Raw genomic sequence first — 8,041 nt, 5'->3', positions numbered from 1 at the left:
CCTCGATATATTTTTTGAAAAGGGCCAGGTAGGCTAAAGGTTCTCGTGTAGATCCATGTTGTATCTGGCACTGCCATGGGCCAGGAGCATCTCCGGAGCGGGAGGGGCATTCCCGGCCGGGGCTGGCTGCCGGCTGCCGTGCCTGGGGAGACCCCGCAGCTCCCGCTCCGTGCAAACCCCACGGGAAACCTCGGCTCCGGTCACGTGCCCGGCGCTGTGTCCCGGCTGTGCGGCCGGAGCGGGCGGGAGGGGCTCCCGGAGCGGCTCCCGGAGCGGTCCCGCCGCATCGCCGGCACCCGCCCGGCTCATTGCTCGGAACGACTGGCGCAGGACGGGCCTGCGTTTGTGTCTACAGCCATGCCTGCCGGCCTCTGTGGGGCAGAGTGAGGGAGTGGCGAGGGAAGAGTGAGGTGCTTGCTTCTGGCGAGCATGAGAAAGTTCTGGATGTGTTTGTGTTCTGGGGTGGCCGCGAGCAGGTTGGTTCGGTACCACAGAGCAGCACCTGCAGCTTCTCCCGCAGATGCTCTGCCTCCTGCTCTTGCCTGCACGCCTCTCTCTGTCTTTTGCAGGCAGCTCCAGGACAGCTTCCCAGAGTGGCCTTGCACCCTGCAGGGACAAAGTGACTGTGGACCTGAGAGTGAAATAAAGTGATCAGAGCGCGGTCACTTTCATCTTCACAACAGTGATCCTGTATTTTGACTGAATATCAGAAAGGTGGTATCCTCATGTCAAAGTTGACTTTTTAAGAACCAGGCTTTTTTTCATTATACCATATAAATAACAGTTAGTTCCTCCGTGGTGGCATTTTACCTGCAGAGTTTGTTTCTGGATTTCTTACTACCCTTCCTCATGGCCTAAGATGTATTTTGGGGTTTGTCATAATGTACTCCACGTAAGTTTTGCCCATCAACCTCTGTTATCTTAGACATTAACAGTGGGATATTTTAAACATTACTTTGCATCAGTTCTAGTTCCTTCAATTAACTCCAAGGTTTAATGAATTTCACTCATGTTCCTATGGAATATTGTTGGAAAGCTTGTGAAAAGAGCTAAAAAAAAGCAAAATAGGCAATATTGTGCAGAGTGAAGCTTACCAGAATTTACTAGCTGTATCAGGTGAGAACATCACTGTTGCTTAATTTAAATGTGAAGGATATAACCTTCCTCTTTGGTTTCCAAATGATGCTTCATTGGAGTATACAGGTACAGAGGGGGGGTTTTGAAACAAACATTGTATGGCTTATGTTCATAATGTATTCCAATACACGATGCTTCATCTTAAATGTTTTTATTTTTTACCATTATTTTCCACTTTAGGAAGCAATAGGAGGAGAGCTTTAGAGCTGAACTTGAACACAGATGGTATGATGGCACAGCATTTGCTGCATCTTGTTTCAAGTTATGTTACAGAGTTCATTTTTAACATAAGCTAAAAACCCTTATTTTGTAGAAAAGTCTCATTGAAATGGCAACCACCCAAATATAGAGCATACGTTTTCTGAGGTACTTGAATATTTTCTGGCAACATGATGAAAAATTAATTGATGCAAGAAAAATTACAATCCTTAAAAGTGCATAAAGAACCCAGACTGGAGCTTGCATTAGAATGAAGCACAAGTGTGTATTGCATTTTGATATTTCCAGGAAATACAGGGGAATCCCGTGTGAAGTAGGCTGCAGTACTGTAGGCAGCGTTAATAGTTTTGCGGAAGGAAAACATCAGCCTTTCCATTCTGTCCTTTCCATTATTTTTGGTTGTGGAGTGAACGGAACATCTCCTGCAGCACCCCTAATTGCCACTAACCGTGGTTGTGTTTGCTAACAGCCCCGTGCGTCAATGGCCGCTGCACTCTTTCCCCTTGCAGTGGGCTATTTTTGCCAAACACCATTCCCACTGCTCTCGATTCATGAACGCTGCCATTTGGAACAGATCCGAGGCATTAGCTGTTACTCACCTTTGCATGTGCTGTCTTTTAAACAGATACTCGCCTGCTGTCTTTTATTCTTACATTTCCTGCACTTTTCCCCCACTGTGGAATGGTTTGTTTTGTCTTGCTTATTGCAGTTTTGACCAGGGAACTCGGTCTCTTAAAACCCTGGGCTTTTAGCAGCTTTCCTGTTCTTCAGATGCATTTTCTCTGTTGCTCTCCTCACAGCTTTTTGTTCGATGACTTGCACTTTCACTATCTCAGACTGTCAGGCGGCAGCCAGCAGCAAAAACTCATTTGTAGAGTTAGAAACATTTGCATATGAAAGTACATATATGCATGTTTATTTACACTCATCCTTACTTTACTTTCTTACAGGAGAAGAAGAAATCCAGGGATGGGGAGGGGAAAAAATTATTCCAGATACATTTTATTTCTCCTTTAAATCAGCTTTTAGCTCTTCTTCCTTCCCATCCTTTCTCCACAAGTGCTTAGTTTTTCTTTCTTGTGCTTAAGCAGAATAAATTACAAATAGATGAGTACAAGGTTGGGTTATCCCCGTACTAGAAGAGGATGGCAGGATTTTTGGGGGTCAGCCCCACTAGACCAGGAACAACAACCCAGGAAATCCATAAGAATATATCTTAGAAGTTGGTGAATGCTGTCAGGACTGGAAGGCTCTGTGGTGGTGACTCTTGGTGCTAACCAGGCTGCTGCTAGAATATGGAGATGTTCTGAGTTACTGTTGGTTGGTGTTTGTGTTGTTTTTGGGTTTTTTTCCTGGGAACAGAAAAATGAGCAAAGGCAGCCTAGCAAAGGGCATTTCCCCAGAGACCAGGAGATGATTCTGCAAATTTACGGCCTGCAGAGGGAAGAAAAGGAGAGCTGGCAGCTCTGTTGTGTGCTCTCCTACTGTTAAGAGCTACATTTCCAAAAGCTGCTTGCTTAAAATCCTGACTGTTGTGATTTTGTTATATACCTTTCTGGGCTGATTCTCAGGCTACATGATCATGTACATATGGGTGGATTTTTGTGCAGCCTTTGTGTGCTTCTGTAGGGTTTTGAATTTCTTTCTCCCACTTATCAAGAGTAAGATCCTTCAATTAATACAGCCTTTCTGGAATAAAACATTTATTGACATTTTTAGGTATATATTGTACCTATCTTTATTTTTTTCCCTTGGCCACTGCCTGTGATTTGCAAGCCAAACTTCAAGCTTTGCAGAAGGGAATAAGATCTTTTGTTCAACTCCTTTGTAGCCTGATTGTTCTTTTGGATCAATGGATAATCTTCATCCTCAGGACACTTGTAGGTTGACCCACCTGAAAGACTTAAGTGAAGTATGCATGCATTTAGAATGTTCTTTTCTTTTTTGTTCCCTCCCCCATCCCCAGTGTTGTAAAATGAGTCAGATTCTGACTCTCTGTCTGGTGCCAGTGATAAATCATGAATTGGGAATAAGGCTACTATTTTCCATCACTGAGTGGAAAGTAGTTGGAGCTGCTGGATCTCACAAGGCCTTTCTCTCTGCCTCATCAAACATTCTGTAGTCTCCTCATCTGTTTGTAGTCTAGTTTTTCAATAAAAATTACAAATCTAGCCAAAACATCAGTGTACCAGTGAGTTCTGCATAAGTAATACTTTACCTTGGGTTCAAATCCTTAAATGATTTTGTGTATGGATGGATTTAGGTGTATATATATTGGAGAGTTAGTGCATGGTTGGAAGTGTACCTAAGGGTCATTCCTCCAGTTCACCTGCCAGTACAATGTGAAGATACTTTCAACAGTGACAAGTATCCAAGGAGGACAGGATACCCAACAAATAAATGGCATAGACATGATGAATTGTAGGTTACCACATTCCCTGATTCTGAAAAAAATTGTGAAATGGCAACTGCCTTCACAGAACCTGTCACCAAGTGATGAAGATAAATCAGCACTGCTCTTTGCTTCCTACTGACCTTTCTGAGAAAGGAAGCTGGATGCTGCTCTTCCTTGTTTAGAAAAAGCTCCTGAAACTTATGAAAGAGTGAGTTTGCAGAGAGGTAACTAAGAGCTGAATTTACTCTGAAGAACTTTATTTCTGACCCTCAGTATATGAGATGGAGGAAAACATCAGGAATTGGCTGCACTTCCAGGGCTGCAATAACTTCCCAATAATCCATTAGCTAAAAGGAAGTTTGAGAGGTCTGGGTGGTGAGGCTGTCACATACATATATGCATGTTTGTGTCTATGCATAGGTCTTGAATCTCATTTATTTCCTGTCATTGTAGTGTTCAAGTACAGTAGGGACATTGTGAAAGTGTGCAAATTCTTGAGCTGTTGAGAGCTCATTTTGAAAAAGGTATCAGGCTGTTGCATTGGGTGTATCTGTTTTCTCAGGGAAAATCCAGTTTGTTTCTGTACTTGCACTGATCTTACAATTAATAAAATTAGATATGAACTCAAAAGTTGCATGTAATAACAAAGTTCATCACTCATGAGTAAGGTTGATTAATCAGACTATTTTGAGGTGCAGCTAGGCAGTGAATGTTTTAGGGATGCTGCTGCAGTCATGAGAATTTTGAAGAATCCAAATGAAATATCCCCACAATCAGCAACAAGAAGGAGATTTAACATGAATGTTTGCAAATACTTGGCTAGACAGAGGCCTGCAAGTAGAATATACATGGTTTATATATTATGATTTTATTATATTCTCCTTCCTATCTGATTGCCTGATGCTGAGGTATTTGCATGTCTTCCAAAGATACAGAGCCCATCACATCTCTTTGCTTCACCATTTCTCCCTGCAGGAAGAAAGAGGGATGGTGCCAGGATGGGCACTCTGTGCCCTGGGATGCAGGAAGGTGGTTGGGCACCTGCTCCTTGGGGAGCACTGACTGAACCTGAGTCCTCTGGGGCTGCAAGGATGAGTTTGAGTGAACTTAGCATGGCATTGATTAATTAACTGTGCATCAGTCTTATCCCAGTCCTTCACACAGGCTGGATTACTGAATCCAGAGTAACCCTGTTCATTTATAGATTAATAAAGTTCTTTACTTTTTGTGAAAATGGCCATTGGGGTTTGGGAACTCAGAATTCTTTAGCTTGTATTCATTCCCACTATGTGTAACTGCTCTTGAGTGAGCAGGATAACACTTAAAAAGTGTAGCCAGAAGAGACAGGATGTCTTGAAGCAAACTTGAGACTAACATCATCCTATTATACCTACTTTGATTTGTTTTTGGACTTATTTTTTATTTATTTGTTCTTACTAGCTACTGTTATTTTAATGTTGATTGTCAGGAGAAAGGCTCCATAATGTCTTGGTTCAAATCAGTTGTGCCACTTAATTTCAGAGCTTCTCATCTTGCATGCAGAATTTATCCTGAGTTTGTCTCTTATTTTTTAAAGCTAAATTATTTATTTTCTTAGCATTCTTTAGGAATAGAGCATAGTTGTTGGAGTTGAAGGGATGAGAAAAAAAATGCTAAGGTGCAAGTCTCATAGGGTGTGTTCTGAGGATTTCTGGAGGACCTAAAAATGAAACAGCATAGCTCCTCTAGGATACACACCAACTTCTAAACTCTAAACATTTACCATTAAAAGGATCAGTGGGTAACATATTGATCCTATATGTCTCTAAGGTAATCCAAGGAATTATTAATACAGTCAATTGTTTATCAGATAATAATTTGAAGTTAAAAAGAAAATGAGACAACACTTCAAAGGTCATTTTATAAGGTGGTCCTTTTTAATTTCTGGAGTAAAAAAATCTCATTAATCACTTACTGGTATCTGAACAGTTTGATAGAGCTGTGGATGGAGGTAAATTTACTAATATATTTTACTTAGATTTCCACAAGCCCTTGGCAAAATTATCACAACAGGCTACTAAAGAAATTCAAATGTAGTTTTACAAGGAAAACTTAGGCCCCTAAATACATACTAAAGTGACTTTATTCAAGTTATAGGCATTAATAGCACTTCTAATCTTGAAGCTTTGCTTAATGCAGTAGGAATTTACATTTTCTACTGGTAAAATCGCTCAGTTCCCTTGTTTTCGTTGCCGAGCACGTGCAAAACCATCTTGACAGCTCCAAGCTGCTAAGCCCCAAAGAAATACATAAAATAAGCATTTTCTTGCAAGTTTCCTCACAACTGCCTGTCAGCTTCAGTTTTGCATCCCAGCAACCAATTTCAACTCACTTTATTTTATACTGACTACATTTATCAGAATTTATTTTATATTCTTGGTAGGATACTGAAGGAAGATCTCAGGGCCACATATTGCTGCCAAAGTGTTAGACAGCATTTAGCATGAACAGGGTCAGAAATTAAAACCTGGTGTTTTTTAGCCTGATTGCCTTTGAAGTTAGCTTTGTGAGATTGTGTTGTTTATCTCTCTGTACATTCAGCAGTTCCCCTGAAAAACTTTGGGACTGGGTTTCAAGCAAATTTGAAAGATGAGCTGAAATCTCAAGATAAATAAGGTCTGTGACAAAGTGCAGCTGTACAGAGGACAAAGCATGTAATGAAATGCCTGTGCTGAGGCAGAGGCAGGTGGGTGCAGCCCTTGCACAGTGCTGAGAGCCCCCAGCCCCATGGGCTCAGAGACTTTTGATTGAGCACGGCACATGCCCTATGGACAGTGGGCCTTGGAAGAGAACCTGAGGTTGTAATGGCAGAAGAGGTTTTAGGAGACAAGGAACTTAAGTCTATGAAAACAATCAATCAAACCCCACCTTGTTTCTTAAAGTTCTTACAGAACAGCTTGGTTCTCTTGCCCTGCCTCTTCTTCCTCCTTTTGGCCCTGAACACCTTTTTTCCTCCCAGGATCCCTGGAGTCTGTTACTATCTTTGTATTCCCTTTGCTCTCCTGGCTCAGCATCAATTTGTGTAACTTAACCACTGTAAGAATCCTGTCTGATTTAGAAATGAGGTCTCAAATATACACCCTGGTGTGAGCCACTTAATGGCTGGCTGTTTCTTCATCCAAGAAGTTCAGCCAGGCTGTTAGGATGTGCTCCTGTCAATAGTTGTAACAAAACTAATTGGTACTTACCCTTTTCCATCCTGACTGGAGAATCTCCTGCTTTGATATTTATACTCCTGAAACACTTGTGGATTCTTATCATGCCCCCTTGTCAGCTACCTGACATTTTGAAGACCCAGCTGTTGTGTGTGGGAGCTAATGAATCTAGTTTAAGAGAGGCTAACTACAATGAAGCAAATTATTACTTTTTAAATCTATACACACATTTCAAATAGTACATTGCAATGGTTTTATAATATTCTTATATGGAGTTTTGCAACTGTCCCACAGGTGTGTGCTGCTCTAAAAAGCATGTGAGAGTTGTATATTTTACAAATCAGCTTAGCTGGAGAAACCAAGAAAAATGCCCTGCCTCCTTTGTCTTTTCTGTCAGATTCTCCCACAAGATGGATAACTTATCTAGCCTGGAAATGTTTGTAGTTCTTCTCTGGTCAGTTATCTAAACAGGACACAATTGAGCTGATGTCAAAACAAAAACTACACACATGTATGGTACTGAGCTGTGATAAAAACTGCTCTTCTACACGACTTCCAGCTTGTGAAACCTGACTGGTTTTGCATAATAGATAAGCCCCAGGAAGTATAAAATTAGTGGGAGTACTTGCAATGTGGCCAAGTTACATTTTTACAGTTGTTTAGAGGTCAGCAGCAAATTGACATCTACACTCAGTCCTGCGAGGTCAGCAGCAAATTGACATCTACACTCAGTCCTGCAGGGAAAGGCTCTGTAGGGAGAGAGCTCTCAGGCAAGTGTCCATATGATTTCCCTCTGGCCATATGGAAAAACCTGAGGCTGAAAAAGGGGCTCAGATCATATCAGCAAGCTAGTGCCAGAGTTACCAAGCCAATCTTGCTTGTCGTTTATCTGGGACAGACTTTGAAACCTAAACCCCAAAGAAAGATTTTTGAAGAAAAAAATCCAGGCCTAAGGTCTCACAGGGCAGGCACTCTTTTATTTTTCTCCCAACTTTTGGGTTCTCTTTTTTTGTATCACTTAACTTGAAAATTATGTTTCCATGAGAAAAAGGTTAAACTCCTGAACAAGACTACCAAGTTTATAGATGATATTATC

Source organism: Ammospiza nelsoni, chromosome 1 (genome assembly GCF_027579445.1).
Source record: "Ammospiza nelsoni isolate bAmmNel1 chromosome 1, bAmmNel1.pri, whole genome shotgun sequence".
Classification (NCBI taxonomy): domain Eukaryota; kingdom Metazoa; phylum Chordata; class Aves; order Passeriformes; family Passerellidae; genus Ammospiza; species Ammospiza nelsoni.
The sequence above is the reverse complement of the archived record's forward strand: the minus strand, read 5'-3'. Positions refer to the sequence as shown.